Source organism: Myotis yumanensis, unplaced genomic scaffold (genome assembly GCF_028538775.1).
Source record: "Myotis yumanensis isolate MYYU_CA2020_CCGP unplaced genomic scaffold, mMyoYum1.0.hap1 SCAF_12, whole genome shotgun sequence".
NCBI classification, from domain to species: Eukaryota; Metazoa; Chordata; class Mammalia; order Chiroptera; family Vespertilionidae; genus Myotis; species Myotis yumanensis.
In genome coordinates, this window is record NW_027223763.1 from 21,027,384 (window position 1) to 21,049,151 (window position 21,768).

Genomic DNA, 21,768 nt, shown 5'->3' on the forward strand with positions numbered 1-21,768 from the left:
TTACATGTCCTTCTTCCCACCTCCCCTCCATGATCTCTAAAGCTAAGCCCATGAGAGAGTTTTCCATGCATTCTCACTGTTCTCCTCAGCTTTCTCCCTTTTGTGATCCTCCTTGGAACCATCGATCATTGGGCAAAAAAAAAATCACAACATTTTGGAAGGTGTCCAAGCCTCCCTGTACCCTCTTTCCTTCCAGACCTGTGCTCTGATTCTTTGGAGTCTGCCTCCCCTACGTTCAGGCTAGCCTTTTCTTCCTTGATTGTTCTAAGAGATGACATCCTCCTTTGAGGATTCTGGCTATTTCAACTTTATGAACCCATTTTTGCTTTCTGGTGAGCAATTATTCCACAATGTCAGCTCCCCATGTCAGTCCTCTATCCTCTGAGAAATGAAGTCTTCTACATACTCAATATTTTCCAAATGTTTGGCTTGTATCATTATGATCAGCCCAGGACTCAGTGGAATATGTCCATTTTTCTAGAAACATTTCCATATTGATTATTAGAAAGTGAAAAATTAGAAAGCACTAAGGAGAGATGGACCTTCAAATTGTACTTTTGTTCAGGCTTCTGTGGGCTCTCTACAGACATTCCTTCTGCAGTTCTGGTTTGAGCAGCCATAGGAAACACCTTGTTGGCAACAGGAGAAGCATCAGGGAAGTGATACCTCCAGCAAGAAGCATAATGCTAGATGCACTCAGGGGCGATGTGGAGACTGAGTAAGGACAGCCCACGGCTTCTGTGGAGCTCAGAGTCTCTCACAGGAAGGTGGTCTGTCACAACTCCGCAAGTTCTTCTCTTTGTAACTTAGGCATAAGATATAAATGCAGTGGGCCATGATAGCCTTATGTTGAAAAGGGATTACTAATTTGGGGTCACTATGAAGATTAAGTGAGAAAGTGGATTATAAATAGCCTAGCATATAGTAAGTGCTCAATAACTTTGTGGGTGTTCCCCTCCCCCCAACCACATGAGGGTTGATAAGACGTCTAGCCATTGGAATATAATTTGAGTCTCTAGGATAAAACAGCTAGCATTTATTAACCACTAACTATGTGCCAGGTAGTGCTAAGCAATTGCATAGTAATATTTAAATTCTCTAGATACAAATATTATGCTCATTTTTCAGATAAGGAAAGTGAGGCTCAGAGGGATTAAATAACTTTCCTTATATGATACAGCTAATCACTGAGAAAGTCCAAGATTCACATCTTGAATTTTCTCACACCAAAGTCCATTCTCTCAACCACTTTGTTATAAGGGCATTTTGGAATGAAGAATCAGAGGTATGACTTTAATAAGCTAAAAAAACCAGTGAACTGCAGAACCCCTGGGGAAATAGAGGTGGGAGAGTGGAGGTGGAAATGCACTAAAATAATAGATTCCAGAATCGATCTGGTGAGCAGGGCTGAGGAGAAGGGGATTAGTAGGATTTGTAAAGTTGTTATTAGTATTTGCCAAGGATGTTTGCCATCTCCCATGTTCTTCTTGGGAATTTTGCCTTTTGAATATGTCTCTGGAAAACAAGATTTTTCCTTCCCCCTCTCTTGATACACTTATTAATTTTTTTTTTTCAGCACTGGGCACTATACTAGGCACTAAGAGTACAAAGATATGGACCATGAGGCCAAATTTTATATTTGACATGTTTGAATTATAGGTTCAACAAGCTGAGTCTGGAACACAAGGCAGGGGTAAGATATGGATGAGCTTTGACTTGACTTCAGTAGCATCTTTTTTTTTTTTAAATATATTTTATTGATTTTTTTACAGAGAGGAAGGGAGAGAGATAGAGAGTTAGAAACATCGATGAGTGAGAAACATCGATCAGCTGCCTCCTGCACATCTCCCACTGGGGATGTGCCCGCAACCCAGGTACATGCCCTTGACCGGAATCGAACCCGGGACCCCTCAGTCCGCAGGCCGACGCTCTATCCACTGAGCCAAACCGGTTTCGGCCTTCAGTAGCATCTTGACATGTGCCGTGATGTGGGGCTGTGGGGGGTGCTACAAGCACTTCCACTTCTAAAACTCACTTTGAACCAGTGATGATGCTCATGATTGTCACTTGGAGACCCCAAGAGGTTCATAGATGTGGTGAGATAAATCCCCTAAACTTGAAGGTGAAAAGTGGTGTCTGATGGGCATATGAGTTTGTTTTCTGAGGAGTATCCATAGCTTTATTCTCAAGAGTCAGTGACACAAAATTATTAAGAACAAATACCATTAGAGTTGGCTCAGAAGGAAGAAAAATGAGAGGAGAATATGGGAAGGTCGGTGAAGAACACAGGCGACAGAGGAGGGTAGTGGCCATGGGGATGGAGCCAGCAGGTATAAAGCCTCTTTTAAAGGGACTAGGAATGATAATCAAAATTGACAATAGACCAGATGTGGAAGGTGAGAGAGAAGATGAAGCTTCAATGTTGCTTGATTTTCTAGCTTAGGAGATGGGTTAATTTGCCAGGAAAGGTTATAAGCTTTGGGGGAGGGGGGGGAGGGGGGATAAGTTTAGTATTGATATTGTGTGCTCCTTGGAATGTGATTATGGTATTGCTATTTTCTCTATGAAGCCTGGAACATATATTGGGAAGTATACTTTAACTCAGTGATTCCCAAAGTGGGTGCTACCGCCCCCCGGTGGGCGCTGCAGCGATCCAGGGGGGCGGTGATGGCCACAGGTGCATTTGGGGGTGATGAGTAACGGCTATTAAAATTTAAAAAAAATTAATTTCCAGGGGCTGAGTAATATTTTTTTCTGGAAAGGGGGTGGTAAGCCAAATAAGTTTGGGAACCACTGCTTTAACTCATTCACATACCAGGCAAAGGAGGGAGAACATGCCGATTTGAAAATTCACATCTTGAATTTTCAAACCCAAAAATGAACTGTTTTTAATAAAGTTTGGACATATTCCTAAAATTGAGGGGCATAATCCCATCTCCCATTTCCAGTCCTCCTTCCCCTTTACAGTCTCAGAGACAAAGGTGGTGATTCATAATGACTAAAAATATGCTTACACAATGCCAGATGTTTAAATAAATCCTTAAGAATTGGCATAATCCAGATTTCTTCCAAACTGGGTATAGGACCAAGATAGCCATTGCCTGAATTTTCTCTGTTTTTAAAATATTTGGCCTTGTGTAGATATAGTTAGTTACATAAATGACTTGGCTATAGAAAGGGTGGATCCTGAAAAAGAAGAGGTTGAGCAAATACTGTGTGCCAGTATGACATCTCTTTGTAAATATTAGCTGTTCAACAACATATTTTAATGGCATCAGCCCTGTTTTATTTTCTTTGCTTCACAAACGAAGAAAATGAGAGTGAGACACTAAAAAACTTGCCCAAGTTAGCAAAGTATGAAGTGGCAGAACTCTTCTAATCCCCACTCTATACTCCATCTGATCACATCTGGACTTCTGGCCCACTGATGCGTTTTTTTTTCCAGTGCTCTCATGCCCTCTATGCCTCCCTTTCCCCCTGGAATCAGCTTAGATTTCACGCCTTCCATCATTCTCAACCAGCAAATCTCCACTCTTAATGCCAGCCCTGCCCACTTCACTCCAGTACCACAGTCCCTGATGGTGGGCTGGAGAAGAAACACAATCATGCTCACGGGTCTCTCTCACCTCCAATTTGTGACCACACACCTCAAGTGGGCCCTCTACTTTGCCTGGCAACCTCATCTCATTTGTTCCGTCAATCAAGTCTTTCATTATTCAAGACAACCATGGTCAAGTCTTCTCGTTTCTCAAATTTCCTACCCTCTCCCTTTCTCCTTCCCATGAAGACTGTGCTTCTTATTTGACTGGAAACAACAGTCACAATCTGAGGATAAATACACCCAGTCTCATGACCAAATTTACCAACCTCTCTGCATCTTGGTTTAGACTCAGCCTTCCGACTTATGTATTTATTTAGAGGAATTGTTTATGCTGCCATGAAGGCCAACACCTCCATCTGGGCACCGGAGCTCACCCTGTCTCCTTCTCTAGGACTTTGTTCTTCCGCAGGTGCCTTCCCTCTGCCTTCAGGATCATTTTCCCTCTCTGCTGATCACTGCCATCAGCAGACAAACATACTCTATCTCCCATCTTAAGAAAACAAAACTTGCCTTCAACCCACTTTCCCTCCCAGCTCTTGCCACGTTTTTCCTCTCCTTTAAAGCAGAGCTACTGAAAAGAATTGTCCATCTAGTCTTGCTCTCTCCACTTTCTTACCCCCCAGTCTCTTCGTAAACTGTGCTAATCAGGCTTTGGTTCCCATTCCTTCAAAAACAAATTTTAAGAACCATACTTGTCAATGTCACCAAAAAAAATGACATGTTGTCAAATCCAATGATGAATTCTTGGGACTACTTTTAAACTCTTAGGAGCTGTGACAAAGTTGTTCACTTCCTCCTTCTTCAAACACTCTGCTTTTGTGGCTTCTGGGATAGTGTGTTCTGGATTTTTCCCTCCTTCACTCGTCACCCCTTCTTAGTATGTTTGCTCTCTTCCCCATCCTTGCTCCAACCCAAGGTGTGGGTTCTCTGTTGTCTTCTCTTCTCCACCTGAATTTACTTCTGGATGATCTCTTATAATCTGGTAACTTCCAAATTTCCATACCTTGTCCTAAGCTATTCCATGAGATATGAGGTATCAAACTACCTATCAAATATCTAGAGTGTCTATTACGTATCTTATACTAATATAGCCAAAACAGAGTTCTTGATTCCCTCTTCCTCCCTTGAAATACTCTGATCTTTTAAAATATTTTTTCTAAACCTGGAAATCATTCTTGATTTCGCTTTCACCCTCATTTCCTACATATAACTCAGTAAAAATTGTCATATTTGCCTTCCCTCCATTGCCACTGGCACTTCCAGTCTAAGCCACTATTCCCTCTTGCCTGGACTATAAAAGCCTACAAATTGATCTCATTGCTGCTACTCTTTCCTCTACCCAGGCCTGTTCTGTACCCAGCAGCCAGTGTTCTTTATAAAATGAATTGTGTTCTGTCCTCCTAAATCTACTTCAATTACTGTCCAGTTTAATGAGAACAAAATTCAGACTACTTAATGGCCTACCAGGTGTTACCTGATCCAGTCACTGCTTACCTTTTTGATCTTATTTCCAACCACATTTTCCATTGGCCAATTGTGCTATATCTACCCTGGCTTTCCTTTAACACACTAAACTCATTACTGCCCCAGGGCCTTTGCACTTCTCGATTCCTATATCCAAAATGCTCTCAGTTTAAGACATTCATAGAACTCCTGTGTTAAGAAGTATAGAGTAACTTAAAAGCATAAGCTATAAGAGTTAGAAGAGTCTTAAGGATCTTCAAAATCCACCCCTGCATTTTATAGGTGAGAAAAGTGAACCCAGAAATGTTGCAACTTGCCCAAATCTATTCAGTAGGCAACCAAACGGAGACCTCCACACCTCTTCCCAATTCTCTTTACATTGACCTTTGTTAGGTGAGTATTCTTATTGTTTTGGATTCAAATTAATTGATTAGTTTTAAACTACAACACAATTTGTCCATCAGATGTACATACTTCTGAATTCCTTTGACATATTCTTTCCTGGAGCAGTGGGCTCGACTGGGTGAAGTGGGACAGAGAACAGAGGATGGGAATGCAGGGGTGATGACACTTTAATGACACAGAAGTATCTGGCTTTTCTCTGCAAGATCAAAGTGCCTCTCGCAGGTGTTAATTTAATTCTCTGCCGGCCTTCTGAAGTAACTGATGGAGACCAATGCACTGATGCGAAGACCGAGTGTGTACCTCACATCAGAGTGACTTTTCTAAAATACAGCCCTGGCTGCTTCATGCCTCTAATGTCCTTCCATGGCTTCCTTTGCCCTCAGGATAAACTCCATCTCTGTCACTGGACTCCCCAGCCCTTCACAGCCCAAGCTTCCTTCATTAACCTCCTCGCCTTGCATTCCCTTCTACATACCCACTGCTCTTACCCAGTGGTTCCCCACGCTTCAGCCGCGCAGGTGTCATGCGCATTGTCCTCTCCTCTCAAGCCTGGCCCAGGCCGTTTCTGCTCAGAGTGCCTTTAGGTACCTGTCCTTTGTAACAAGAGCAGGTATCACCTCTTCTGTGGAGCCTGTGGGGCCTTTCTTAGCCAGTGTCATTGGCTTCCCTAGGATCTTGAACATCTCATGTGTGTCCCTATTAGGGCATTGATCAGCGTACAAAGGAGTTTTGTTTGTCTTGGCCCCTCTCCCCATCCTGCTGGGTCCTGAGCTCTTGGTGGGCAAGATTGGGTCTTATTCTGTTTGGTCTCCACAGAACCTAGTCCAGAACCCCGCCTATGACAGCAACTGAGAATGTGCTGGGTGAATGCATGTGCCTGGCGTGCTGGCAGGGAGTGGGAACAGCCTCCCCAAAGAATATTTTAATGGATGCTCATCTGCTGCCGCCTTGAACACGCCTCGTTCAATCCCACTTATATTTCACAGACTTCACAATCATCTCTCCCCAGGGTCAAAGAGACCAATTATCTGGCGAGACTCCTTCTGGCAGGCACTGCCCGGCTCTCGGAAGGGCCTCCTGAGCCATTTTCCAGGTCCCGAATGTGAACACAGGCCGTGCAGTTTCACATTCATTTGTTTGCTGTAGTGCACTCACTCCTAGTGGTTGCAAGAGGACTGCTAGGCGGCCTACGGATATTTTTAATAGGAACATACTTATTTTTAAACAATTTAGGAAGAACTCCTTTTCCATTTGCAAAAGCAAATGGCCACCTATTAAAACATTCTTTAGGCTTAAAAAATCCTGTAGACTTTTTGGTACAGGATAGAAGTCTCTGATTGCTCTCTAGAAGGGTAACCCTAGCTGACAAGAGTATACAGCGATATGTTTTTATTTAAAAAGTTATATGGTAACACTTTTTTTTTCAAGAGAAAGAGAGAATAAGAGGGAGGGGGGAGAGGGAGAGAGAGAGAGAGAGAGAGAAAGAGAGAGAGAGAGAGAGAGAGAGAGAGAGAAACATCAATCAGCTGCCTCCTGCAAGTGCCCTGTCCGGGGATGCAACCTGAAACCTAGGTATGTGCCCTGACCGGGAACCAAACCTGCAACCCCTTGGTGCATGGGATGACACTCAAACCCTCAAACCAACTGAACTACCTGACCTGGGCAGTAACACTCTTTTAAAAAGGTCCCTATGGCAAGTGATTCATTTGAGAGCATCAAAAAGTTCACTTAGTAACATAGGTGAATAAGAGGTGTTAGAAGAAGGGAGGACGAGAGTTAAAGTTGACGTTATTAAGACTGAAATTTGTTTTCTCCCCTATTCCAATAATCAACAAAGAAGCAACCTCACGTTCTCTATTTGTTGGCCTCTAGGAATATAGGGGCCTATTTATTTCCATGTCGACTTTGTAAACTTCTGCCCCGCTATCAGTACTGTGGCCTTCCCTGTGCAGCCTGTCCCCCTAGATCATACTCTGGGTACTTGAGATGCCAGAATGGCCTTACACCCCATGTCCATGATCATAAATAACAAACATTTAACTTTTTTTTCCTCAAGTTTTCTCCATCTTCTTTATCCCTCTTTCACTTCCTCCTCATTTTTCTTTTTCTTCTTCCTCTTAATCAAGCTTTGCACATTGAGGTGGCATTCGTATAGAAGTTAAGAGCAAGCCTGTGGAATCAGGCTGCCTGGGCTCACAGCTCAGCTCTTACCTAGGCAAGCAGCATGAACACAAATGCGTTTACTTTTCTGTTCCTTGGTTTCCTCATCTGCAAAATGGGGATATTAACGCTTCCTCCTGGAGTTGTTAAGGTGGGTAAATAAGTCAATTTGCATACAACAATTAGAACAGAGTGGCTGTTCCAGCCACCATGCCACATTCTTTCAGATTATGTCCTTACATTAGATTCCCTGAAGTAGAACTACTGAGTCACAGGATACGAGCACCTCTTCTTCTCTTCCTACATCTAACTTCCCCCAGATCATTGACTGCACTGATTTCCACTGGATGGAGGTGGTATCTTCAAGGACGTGGTCTCACTGAGGGCTGAGGATGAAGGCATGGAGGAGAATGATCCACGGTGGCTGTGATGCTGCCTCAGCACTGGGCATCTGAGGAAAAGGCAGCCAGACTCAGCAACACTATGAAACCAGCGATGCAGGGGTGTCAGGCAGCAAGCGGATGCTGGAGAGAAGTTGAGGAAAAAGACGACTGCCTCAGGACAGAGACTGCTCTTGTCAGAAAAATTCCCAGGAACACGAAGACAGACGTGCTTAAACGGTTCTGTGAGTCATCTCCAGGAATTTGTAGAACAAAAGGGCGATCACGCCATGGCCACACAGGGGACGCACAGAGAGTTGTTTCATGGAAGGACCAAGGAGGGCCGGAGAACACAGAGCCGGCCGAGTCATTACCACCCTGGTGATTCCTGACCCACATTCACAGGAGCCGGTCCCCCTTTCTTCTTCTTCTTCTTCTGTGAGGGACGGGAATAGTTCAGTTCTTTTCAGTAGACAGAGAGGTTCTGGGTATGCGAGGGGCTTAAGAATGACTGACAGTGAGGTCTGCAAGGAACTCGACACACGCTGACAGGACCTGACTTCCCAAAATAACTTACTCGCCAGTTCCTTGTTGCCAGTAATTTAGCAGCGGTTGGGGCGTTTTCATGGTCGCCTTGAAAGTCAGGGCACCGGCTGACGCTATTGTTACTGGAAATGATGAAAAAAGCGTACGATAACAACGAGATTGAAAGGAAAGAGAAACTAATATTGACTGGGTGCACCAGCGCTGGATGTTTCCATATGCTTTATCTCAATTTATTCTCACCAGCCCCCCCAACCCCGGGGGCGGGGGGGGGGGAGTGGATATAACCATTTCCACGATACAGATATGCCTCACGGAGGTTATCATGCCCACGGTCACACAACAGCTAAGTGCCCACCAGGGGCTTAAATTCCTGTCCTCACTTCAAATCCTGGGCTCTTTCTTCTACATTATATGCAGTAGATGCAAACACACACACACACACACACACACACACACACACACGCACAAACTAGGGAAGAAGACCTGCACATAACCATTACAAAGGGCACTGGGCATTTTTGCTGACCTATATACTCTGTGTCGTCTGTTACAACAAGGCCCAGGGAACATGTGATTTCTGCCAGGGCTTTAGCATATAAACCAGATCTGAGATAACAGTCTTGAGAGTCGGGGACTAAAACAGCCTGATCATAATGGTTAGACCATTTGAAGGGCCAGCAACCTTCACCCAGAAACCCTAGTGACTCAGAGCCCCGCAGGGGGTGGCCCTCAGATTGCTCAGCAGACCAATTGTGTTTCCAGTTGATCTTCTTCGCTGAGCAGCCGGAGAGCCCTTTCGGTCTCGCCCACTGGGAGCAAACCTGAGGCTACCCGGCTTGTCAGAGTGCCCAGCAAGTTTGTTGACCTGATTAACCTATGATAATTATCTTCTGAAGCTACATGGTGGGCAGAAGGGACTAGACAGACAGCCCTGTTGGCTCGGCTTTCACAGTTCATTTCCACAGGGCACTCCCCTTTGGGTCTCCGAACATGAGCTAACTTCATCCCCACATATTTTGCTCCTTTTTCGGCTTGTCCTTTCCCCTGCCCTCTGTCATGCACGTGTCAGGGTCACCGATTTCCTTGTATAAAGAGATGCAGAGTGGGGAAGAAAAAGAAAGGTGAATTGCTCATCTCTAGGCCAAGCTAAGCAGTATGATGCATATTAAATATGAATGCTTTGCAAAGCAGTATCATCTCCCAAGAATTATAGACTCTTTTTTTCAGGCAAACAAAAGAAGGAATATCCCAGAATGCTCGTCACTGAAAAGAGCAGAATGTCAACTTTTCTCTGCATCGGCCCAGCCTTGAGGACAGGTGGTTAGGAGGACATGGTTTTTATGGGTAGAAACCTGGTTTGCATTTTGGTCTTGCACTTTCCTAATCTTCTGAACTTGAGCTGAGAAATCTCCAGCAACTGGAAGCTCGGATGACATTGCATATTGTTACCTGGGGGTCACAGCTAAGGGAAAGCCCAAGAAATGCACAGGGACAGGCCAGGTATCCAGCAGTCAGATGGAGTCAAGAGCCTAGGAGGCACGGCAGGAAGGGACTCGTGAGGGGAGCCTCTTCAGAAGGCTCAGGGGTGCCTCTTCTGCTCTAAAAAAAGATTGAGTGTTGCGTTCAGGAGACGGCGTGTGACAGGGTAATTTGCTTTGGCCCTAAGAGACTGAGAACAAGAACTTTTTTTTATAAACCACAATGCCCCTTGAGAATTATGACTTCATTCTTTTCTTGAAGTAAGGCTCAAAGAGCAGCTATCAAATGATATCCATCCACTTGGAAACCCTGCTCGGCCTTACCGGATGGATTGCAGGCAGGGAAAAGTCACATCATGTTCTGGGCCAGCGGCATTCAGGTCTGCCTTTCTGTTCTTTACGTACTGATTCCCTCTTTTGCTCATGCAAGGGGACCTGGTGGCAAATCATGCAAATCACCTGCTACTTCCATTTTTAAAGAGAAAAATACAATGATGCTAAAATAAAATTTGGAAAAAGAAAATGAGTCAACCCAAACCACTTTGAGTTTTTCTCCTTTGATGCTCTTTATAGGAATCCACTCAGATTTGAGGTAGTCATAATCATCGTGGACTTTTACAATTTTTGCTTCTTTCACCTAAAATTATATCATAGGTCTTTGATACCGTCTCATAGCCTTCATAGCTATCATTATAGATTGTTCCATAGTATTCCTGTCTCTTAATGTTGGATAGTTAGGTCATTTCACATTTTTTTTCTCATTCAGGCTAATGCTGCAAAGAACATTATCTCTTATAGATGCCTCTTATTCTTTTGAATAATTTCTTTGGGATAAATCCCTAGTCTAGAATTCCTAATTCTTGATATGCATTACCAACTTGTTTCCTGTGGATAGCAGCTACAGCGTTCTGGACAGGATCAAGCCTCAGACTGACTTGTGGCAAAGCCACATACAAGTCCCAGCTTGGAGGGCAAAGTTCTCCCAGCACAATTATAGCCAAAAGGGTGTAAACTTGACCTTACAGTCTGACCCTGCAGTCCTAGGTAGCTAAGGGATGTGGGCTGCAGGGGGTCCAGTAAGTACTGCCAAAACAAGGCTTGAGGGAGTTCAGAGAATGGCAAAAATAGGAAAGAAGCAGATTTGAAACTCACAAGAACATTGTAAACATCTTGCTCTTGTCTTGCTTTGTGTGATCTGACTATAAAATAAAGATCCTGCTTACAGGCAGGGTCACTGTTTCCTCATCCAGGCACAGTGGTCCACCTGGTCCCAACTATATCCCCTTGTCTGTCTTCTTTAATCCTTCACCACCCCTCCTCAGGTTCACCCATGGCCGTGCTGGATGCGATACAATTTCCCAGAGACCTGGACTACGTTTTATTGCCCCCAGAATATGATTCTTACAGAATTGCTGGACTTGGGTGATATTTATCTATTTTTAATTTGAAAATACTTTGCTCCCAAGGCTTATTAATTGCTTGTGTTTCCTTTCAGATGGCCTGATTTTACAAGAACCAAACCTGAGTTGGGTATCCTACGTGTGACTGTGACAGATCAGACCTGAGTGCCCTGAGGAGTCTTATTTTTCATCCCTCTCTGGCCTTGCATATTGGATCGTCTGACCCTGGCCTCCTGCTTGCAGCCCATTTTCCAAGCACTGTGCTGGGCACAAAGGGGAGAAAGAGTGAGCAGGTTAGGGGTATGTGTAGTTTAGTGGGGGAGGCCAAGAAGGGACACACAGTATGGGACAGGGAAGTCCCCAGGACCAAGATGAGGAGCTGAGGAAATGCTTCTCAGAGATGAAGCTCAGGCTGACATTCGGAGGATGAATAGAGTGTTTCAGGCCAACATAAAGGAAGAAGGCATCTCCGTCTACCATTACCACCATCTCCCCTGACCCCTTCCCTTCTCAACATCTCACCATACCTGAGTCACACTGAGCTACTCACACCTTCATGGTCAGTTTGCTCAGAATGTTCCCTGCCTTGGAAGCTTTTCTTCATCCTTATCCACTTGCTCAAGTCTTACTAAGTCTTCAAAGCCCGTGTGAAATGCACTCCTTCCCTAGAAAGTCACTTCTTCCCTAGAGTTCACCTGACCCAGTTTGCAGATGGAGGTGCCCCAAAGGAGGATTCCTTCCCCGCTCCTCCCCTTAGGATTCCTTTCCTTCCCATAGCACTTAGCATATATGACAGCCACAGCTTTCAGCACATTTTTTTTTTTTGCCTCCTCCACTGAACCATGAACTTGGACTCTGTGTGACTCCTCTCTCAGTGTTGCCTTTGCTGAGCTGGGGGGTGCTGCGTGACTGCTGAGCCATGATAAACTAATTGAAAGATCATCTCTTGAAATTCAATCACACCACGGCTGGAACTCAGTAGCTTCTCAATAAACAAATACATACTGAATACATTTAAATATTCTAGTTCAATTTCCACTAGGTTTCGCTCCACTGCATGTTTTTTTTTTCTTTTCTAGTAGTGCTTGTGGGGAAGTCCACCTTCTATTACACGGGGTTTTCTCTTCTGCCTGAGAAACCCGAGCCTTCCTGAAGACCATCAGCCGCCTTCGTCAGCCCCACCCACCAACGGGCAGGCCAAAGCATGTCTCCTTAACACAGAGCCCTTTTTTCTCCTTGTGAGAAAACCAAACCTCCTCTGCTATCTGAGATGAAAAACCCCTGCTAAAATAGAACCCACTGAGTCTTCAGCCAAGGAGGCGGCTTGGCAGCAATGGGGGAGGTGAGCACATATTGAAGCATAAAATTTCCCAGGATTAGGGCATTTCATTAGGAGGCTTCTAGATGTGTTTTTCTCTCTAAAGACTTCTATGAAAGTCCAGAGAATTTACCAACTACAGAGAAACCTTCTTTACCACCAGGAGCTCTGTTGCCCATTAATTGTAAACAAGTTTGTGCGTTGATCTAACAAATGCCCCTTTTTTTTTTTTTTTTGGTACACCCTGTTTCATTTTTAATTAAAATTGTGGCACTGGTTTGTTTTAAAAACAATAGTGAAGACTATGTAGGTTGAGAAATAAATTATCATTTGAAGGATTAGAGTGGCTCTTCTTTTGATTTTAATAAAGATTAGAAGGAGAAAAAGAAGCACAAAGGAATGAATGCAGCTCCCCCAATATAATGAGTGAGACGGCTTTCCCCCCTTGCCCAAACAAAAGAACAAATGTATTAAACAAAGAGTATAGATTTGACAAACCATCGCTGCTCTCGCAAAGGATTTTCAAGGGGATTTGGAAAGTTGTAGCCTGCCCATGTTCTGTTATTTCTGAGTATATTAAAGCCAGTACTCTGTTAGCTTAGGTATTGTTTTTGTGTGTGCTTTGCTTCCTGGCAATAGAGTCTTTCTTTAAGAAAAGCAATTGGGAGATACCCTGGTCTTGGTTAATCTGTTCCCCTTTTCACACACGGACCATTGTCTGATGTGCTTCCCAAGAGGCACCGGCATTATGTCTTGGGCCCCCTCTCCCGAGTCGGCAGCCTGTACAAAGGGAACAGTACATCTTTCGAAGAGCCTGCTGGATTTCCATTTGACACTGGAGCTGTTTGGCTTTGTGCAAACCTCAATGCAAAATGTGCTGCTTCCCAAGGAAAAACAAAGGACAAAGCAAGGAACAAATTTGGTGGTGGTTTGCCAGGGCTCCACTCAGACCCTCACCCCAGAGGGGAAGAGTCGGGGAGGCTCCTGCTGCCTCTATGGGTGACTGCACGGCTGGGAGGACCCACCCGGTGAAAGACTCGTCCCCATGGGGGTGTTGAGTGCCTGGTGGCCTCTCCAGAAGAGGGACTTCTGGAACCGTCCCTTTGTCCCTGCCCGTATCCACTATGACATTCCATCCAGGGCCAACTATCTACACTCCTATCTGTCAACCCTGACGACACTCCCCGGAGCCCTTCATGACAGTTGTCCTTTTCATGTTGAGACTTAATTACTACCTCTTCACTAGTTTTTTTTTTGTGTGTGGTTTTTTTTAAAATCAGGTTATAAATATGGCCTCAGCCAAACACTCTAACATACACAAGACCCTGTTTTCTTCTCCTCTTCTCCCCTTGCCATCCAAGTTTCCCAAGCCTGCTCTCCATCTCCAACTCCTGCTTACTCCTCAGTCTCTGCAGTGTGAGTGCTGTCCTTGACCCCCTCCATGATCCCAACCTGGCTCAGGTCACCAGTAACTGCCACGTCATTAAGACCTTATTTGTCTTTTTCCTATCGCTTTTGCCAGACCACGAGCACTTTCAGGACTGAGGCCATACTTTATTCATCTCTGTGTTCATAGCATCACGGGGCTTGTTTGACTAAATAAGCTCATTCCAGAACTATCACATTGTCACAGCTTCTCTTCCTGAGGTATGAAAAGAAAATAATATGTTGTGAGCTCTTTGCCTTGTACCAGGCGTGGTGCTGGGATTGGCCACATACATTTTCTCAGGAGTATTTTTGCAGATGAGGCAGTGAGGCTCTGAGAGACTAAGTAACTTGCTCTAAATCACACAGCCAGTAAGTAGAGATGGCAAATCTACGGGGCTGTGTTTTAAAGACATTTTTGTTGAGGGGGGGCTGGTTTGGATTACGGTCCAAATATTCCAGGCATTGAGACAACTTTTTATACAGATGGAAGACTCACGTGAAGTAAATGTGGCTCCCCGAAAACTCAGGAAGTGGATGCAATCTCAAGCTGCCCTCATAGCTGGAGAGATTGATTCTCTTTTGAGAAATGCATGACTCTCATGATTGGAGAAGGAATAGTAGTAATAATAAGTAATATGTAATGACTTATGCTCTACTATGGTAATAACCCAGAGTTTTATTAATACATTTATTAATTTTATTAACTCAATGAATTTTCAAAATAATCCTATACAGAAGGTACTATCTATAGTCCTATTTTATAGATGAGAATGCAGAGGCACAGAAAGATTAGGTACCTTTCTCAAGGTCATTCATATAGCCAGTAAGTAGCAGAATTAGGATTCAAACTCAGGCTTGTATCATTCCAGAGTCTAGTACCATAACCACATATTATCCCATGAGGTAGCTCTCTTCTTTGTAAAATTCCAGGAATTTCCACATTTGCTGGTGTGTGGGAATGTCCTGAATTCTTATCATGGACTAGAGGCCCAGTGCATGAAATTCGTTCAAGGGGCTTGGCCCTCGCAGCCCCAGCTTCGTCCAGAAGGTCGTTCGGCTGTTCGGTCTAGTTAGCATATTAGCTCTTTATTATATAGGATTGTCTAAGCTAAATATGGTGAGTTTTTCCATCACTTGATACTCTACCATCATTTTACCAGTTTACCATCTTGCTTGCTCTTTGGGTGTCATCCTTAACTTCATCCACCTTCCTCTTAGATCATGAACCCCCAAACAGATAAGTTACCAGGAGTCACCTGCTCTAGCAGAACTCACAAACAGGCCAGTCTTTCTGGTCATGTCACATATACTATTTATGCAATTTATGCCATTCTTCCTGCTGATCATACCTCCTGAGTCTTTTTTCAGTGAGCTGCTGGGGCACTCTCCAATGCTTCTTAATGGGTATTTTGGGCAGAAGTTCAGGCAGTTCCTTTCATTTATCTTGGATAAATTTCATCTTACAAGATTCATTTAAACCATTTCTGCAAGTGCTTTCTTCAAGTCAGCTACCAATTTGGCACCAAGAAATATTAAAAAGTGTATAGGATTTGGAATCAGAGAACTTTGAATTTGGAGTGTAACTTGTCACATGTAAATTAGTAGATCTTGGGTAATTCCCATTAACTACTCTTGCCTCAGTTTTTCCACCTATAAATTAGGGCAAATGGCATTAACTCTAGAAGACTGGGAACCCAATGAATTTTAAAAACTGTATTTCTATTATTATTATAATCCCAAATATTTCAAGCCTTGCTAACCATCCATGACCCCTAACCCAAAGTCATAAAACATATTATGACAATGTATGTTTTCTTAGCTTTTACTCCTGCTTACTCCTCAAGTCACTGTGATATGAGTACATTACGTTTATATTACTAATGTAACCTATTTTTTTCAAAGTATCCAATAATTTGCACTTATTTCTTAGAAATACTTGGGCCCTAACCAGTTTGGCTCAGTGGATAGAGCGTTGGCCTGCGGACTGAAGGGTCCCGGGTTCAATTCTGGTCAAGGCCATGTACCTTGGTTGCGGGCACATCCCCGGTGGGGGGTGTGCAGGAGGCAGCTGATCGATGTTTCTCTCTCATCGATGTTTCTAACTCTCTATCCCTCTCCCTTCCTCTCTGTAAAAAATCAATAAAATATATTAAAAAAAAAGAAATACTTGGTAATTGTTTACTGAGAAACTAGCAAATGAATATGAAATACCTATTTCTAGAAAAGCTTCTGGTGACCTTTAATATTTCTTTAAAATCTTCAGTAATACAGTCACATGGCACAAATGTTAACAGGGAATATAGCCTTCTGGAGATATAATCTTGGCATCATGCGAAGAGCCTGGTGTTTATAGCCCATCTCTTACCTAGTCAATGGAAGGGTCATCTCTACTTTGTAGGCTTCCTCTGGTGGTGGTGGGCAGGGTGGTGGTGGTGGTGGGGGGGGGGGATTGGCAGCAGGGATGGGGAGTGTACAGCTGCCAGCCCTTGGTTGGAAATATGAGAAATTAAAAGGCAACAGAAAAAATATAAGTTTTATTCCTAAACCAGCTCTTGTTCAGAATTTCACCTTGATAATACTGATCTCTCTAACCATTTGAACTTCTAAATTCTGGGACCGTTTGCTAGACTTGACATTCAAAGTCATCCCAATCTTTCAGCATTGTATTGACTTCTCAGATTCTTCTGTGACAAGCTCTGATCACTTATATCTGCCTGAGCCTTGCAGAGAAGACTTCTGGATCTGCTGGTTGCCTCTGCTGACATCAGATGCCTGCCTAACCCTTAAGGCTTCCACAATCCCTTGGCGTAGAGTTTGAGCTGTAGATCAAACTCTTCTATTACCAGTGAGTAGAGAGCTGTAAACTGTATTCTTGAAAATCTCTGTTAGGTCTTCAAGATGAGGAAAGTTCACAATAAAGCATTTTTTCCCTATGCTCAGACAATGGAAGCCTGCACAGCTGATTAAAATGAGATATGACGCTAATGAGGCAGGCAACAAAACCGTAGTGAAGATGATAAATTTTGGAGACAGACCTGGGTTTGAATCCCAGTTCTTTCAGTTGTTGATATAATGTGGGGGCAAGATACTTCCTTCCTAAGCCTCAGTTTTATCACCTGTAAAATGGAGAGAGTAATTCCTACCTCAGATGATTACGGTAAGGATTCCATGAAGTAATGTATAATAATTTATTATGGTGCCTTGTGCATAATAAGCAATTGTTTTTAATTTGATGGCACCCACTCTGCAAAATTTAGCCCAGCCTATCTGATCCCAAAGTCCATGCTCTTTCCACTGTGTTAGGTGGCTTCAGTATATGACTTCAATCTATCAGTTGGTTCACATGGTCTCCCTTCAGTGATAGACTGTCTATTGGATTTTTTTTTTATTTCAATAACTATATCTCTCATTTCTTAAAGTTCTAGTTCATTCTTTGTAAAGTAGCTATTCTTTTTTCAGTGTCTCATTTTCAATACCTTTTAACTATTTAATTTACTTGCTTTATGTGGCATTTTTATGAAGTTATTTGATTATCTGACTGCCAACAATCTCTGGTGATAAATCAATTTTTGGACGTTTTTAGCTTTGGATTGAGAGTTCATTTTGAGAGGATCTTTATCTGTGGGAATCATGTTTATTTTTGATTGAAGGTATCTGCCCATAAAAGTAGTGGTATTTGCTTCTTCCAAATGCTTCAGGGGTATTAGAAGCCTAGAACCCATCTTTGTGTGATATTCCAGCTTGGGGGTTTCAGGATCATATGAATAATATAAATGAGGGCCGCAAATAAACATTTGGTACAAGTTGGTGGTTAAAAATTTCAGGAAGATAATTTCTGAACTGTAAGCTGGTTTATGGAGACAAGCTATATCATCATCTCTCTTTGGGGATAGGCAGATTAGTTCTAGTTTATCCTTTTATTGCTGTGTTAATCTTCATGATTCTGTTTGCTTTTTTTCAAGTGAATAAATTCTGACTCTCCCCACCTTGTATAATAAGCACAAGACCCCATCTTCTATCACAACATGGGCATTAAAACTTAAGCCCTTAGGTTATTTACTGAGAATGGACATGCCTACCCTTGGTCAGCTCAGGGCAGCTGCAGCATCAGCACACATGCTTACAAACTTGCTTTTAGTTTCTTCTTCATTTCTGACCCTTGACCCGTGAGGATTTCTCTTTCTCATATTCTAAGCAATGGATCTAACAGGATGTTTGTTGTAGTTTATCTAGCATTTATAAGCATTTTTGGAAGGAATTCCCCCCCTATCCCCCCGCCGCCCAGGAACATGTACTGTGCATAATATTGGAACCACAAGTTTTGCAATGGAAGACTCTCCTTCATTGCTCAAGACATCCAATCCTAACGCTTCCTTCACTGTGGACATCTCTACTGCAAGGATGGTACTTATAGGAGTTGACTGGTCCTGGGATTGTTCTCTAACAACATGAGGGGTCTCTTTCAAGCTTTTGTGTTTTAACTATGTCCTGCCCATTAAGCATGAGTAACCCTTAAAGGGGGCTTTGTCATTTGGACTGAAACTATAAGGTGTTAAGCAATATCCTAGGTGATTTCCATTCCTCTCAATTTGTATGTTCCTACTCTCGGCAACATTTGCCCCCAAGAGAATAAGAGAAGTGTCTGATTACATGTGTAGGTGTTTCCTAAGAACATGAACATCCCTACAGAATTGAAGTCTGAAGAGAGAGGAGATGCCTGCCTTTTCTGGGCCACACGAATTGTGGAAGGAGATCCACTTTTACTACTTTGGGTAATGAAAACTGATTTCCCATCAAAAAATGTTTGATCATTGCTATTGCTCAAGATCCCTAGGTCCTACTTCACCAAAACAAAACAAAAAAACAACAACAAAAGCTAGAATCATTTGCCAAACACAAATCAACTCACACACACTGCCACCTTCCTCCATTACTTTTGGTGCCGAAATGAGCTTCAGATCTTCCCAATAAAAGTCATCAGGTCTGTACAATCCAGACAGCCTCCCTTTGGCCTGGGAGGTGTGTCTGTTTTGTTTCATATCACCTCATTCTGCCGTAAATTGTGACTTCTGGGGCACGAGGGCAGCACAATTACCGAGCTCCTCCTTTAAGAGCTTAAGCTTCAGAAATGAAGGAGCAACATGTTTGCTGATTGGCCAGAAGCCACAGGATTATTTTATTTTAACTAAAGATATATGAGGCATGGAGGAAAGAACATCAGCTTTGGAATCAGTCAGAAATGAATTCCAGTCCCAGTTCCCTAACTCACAAACAGTGTGATATTTGGCAAGCTACTAAACTTCTCAGAGCCTCAAATATACGAATTGGAATCAATTTGCGAAGTGCAGAGAGCCGGTACTTGTGAAAGGCCTAATTTAGGTGCAGCCTGGTATAATGGAGAAGACCGTAGAGCCGGCCATCTAGATGTAGGTCCAAATTTTGGCTCTGCCCTTTCCTTTTGTCACAAGTGGAGACGACAATACCTACCACACAAAGTTATTGTGAGGATTAAAGTCAATGAGAAAATCTCTATGAACCACTTGGTCCACCATGTAAGCTTCTTTCTTGCTTTTGTTAGCACTGTCCTTGGTTCAGTGCATATCACCTCTAGCCCTTGCTCCCCCAGGGCCCCAGTGATTTAACTTTGAGTGCCCTCTGGGCAGGAGGAGGCCAACTGCTCAGTTTTCCACCTAAGTAAGGTGACCCTTTCATTCTCCTTCCCTTGATTTTCCAGACAGAGGGGTTATTAGAAGCTGGGAATGGCTCCAGGCCAGCAGGCCACTTCCTGCCTACTACCTGGCCCTCCCACGGAGCTTTCCATCTTACAGCCTCTGGGGCTCTGACAACAGGGCCCAGGCAAGAGGTACTGGCTGAGGCCTCAACTTGGATTCCTGAGAGGCCTCTGGAATTTTCTGGAGACAGACTGGGCTCTGTCCCCAGCCCCAAGCCTGGAAAAGAGTGAACGGGTGCATGGCACGCTGTTACTTTGAGCCTGCTCCCTCCCTGAGGCCTGTGGTTTTAAAGCTTTAATCGCTGAGATCAGAGCCGTTCTGTTTTATTACTGTGCCAGAAAGGGCCACCCCAGCCTAGGGCCGGTGGTGGAAGCTCCTTCCCGAGGCCTTGGCCTGGCCTTGAGAAATGATAGCTGCAGGGCCTGGAGCCTCCTGTGGGGTTTGCATTTCCCTTCCTATGAAATCCTCCCTGTGCTCAGAAGGCCACTCCATGTTCCCATCTCTCCAGCTCTGCCTCTGGCTTCTTTAAAGGCTTCAGTGTTTCCTCAAATTATGGGACCCAGCTGCTCAGGGCCCTTTGTTCACTGTCTCCAGGATGACCTTTCAGATAATTCGTCCCCACTCACAGGGACTGAGCTTTGCTGGTATTTAGAATCCGAGCTTCCTTGGCTAATCGGAATTTATTATCCTCTTTGTTAGCGGACTCTGAGGTTCTTTTTCTCCATGGAGGGCTGTCTTCTGGGTGAGTGATACACGGGCTGGCCCTGGCTCTCTAATCCTGGCAAGCCTCATCTCCAGGGGCCCCAGAGACTCTGTGTGTGTGTGTGTGTGTGTGTGTGTGTGTGTGTGTGGTGTCTATGCATGCTCACTTGGCCATGGAAAATAAAGGCTTTCAGGTCTCAGAATTGTCTGGGATAAAGGAATTAGATTAGAGCAGAAGGAACATGGAGTTTTTTGTGGCTTCACTTTAAAGCTTTACTATGGCTGTTTAATTATTCTTGCAAATCTGATTCTATCTTGTTGATGGGATTTTTATGATGGTAAAATACGTATAACATAAAAATTACCATTTTAACCATTTTAACCGGACAGTTCAGTGTCAGTAAGTACCTTCACATTGTTGTGCAACCATAACCACCCTCCACAGCCAAAACTTTTGTGTCTTCCCAAATTGAAACTCTGTACCCATCAAACAATGACTTCCCGTTCCTCTTCCTCCAGCCCTAGGAAATCACCCTTTTACTTTTGTCTTATGAATTTGACCACTCTAGGTACCTCATATACGTGGAATCATAGATATTTGCTGAGTAGTATTTCATTGTATGGATGCTGCCACATATTGTGTACCGTTCACTTGTTAATGGATATTTGGGTTGCTTCCACCTTCTGGTTATTGTGGATAATGTTGCTATGAACATTTGTGTATAAATACCTGCTCAGGTCAACTACTTTCAATTCTTTTGGGTCTATACCTAGAAGTGGAATTGCTGAATTACATGGTAATTTTATGTTTACTTTTTGAGTAGTCACTCTGCTGTTTTCCACATTGGCTGCACTGTTAGTTACTGTTTTGTTTTGCTTTTATGACAGCCATCCTAAGGGGTGTGAAGTGTATACTCATTGAATTTTAAGGGTGATAAAAATGAGAGCAACTACAATACTGATCATTTAGTAAAGTCATAGTACCCACCGTAAGTCCTCACCATGTCCCTGATGGTTCTTGGAAACTGTGACTAAAAGCAAAACAAAGGATAACGAAAACCACTTTACCTCAGGCTAAGTGATATAAGTAAGAGTTAGGGTCCTATGGCATATCTCTGCTCACAAAAACATCACCAAACTTCTAAATGAGACCC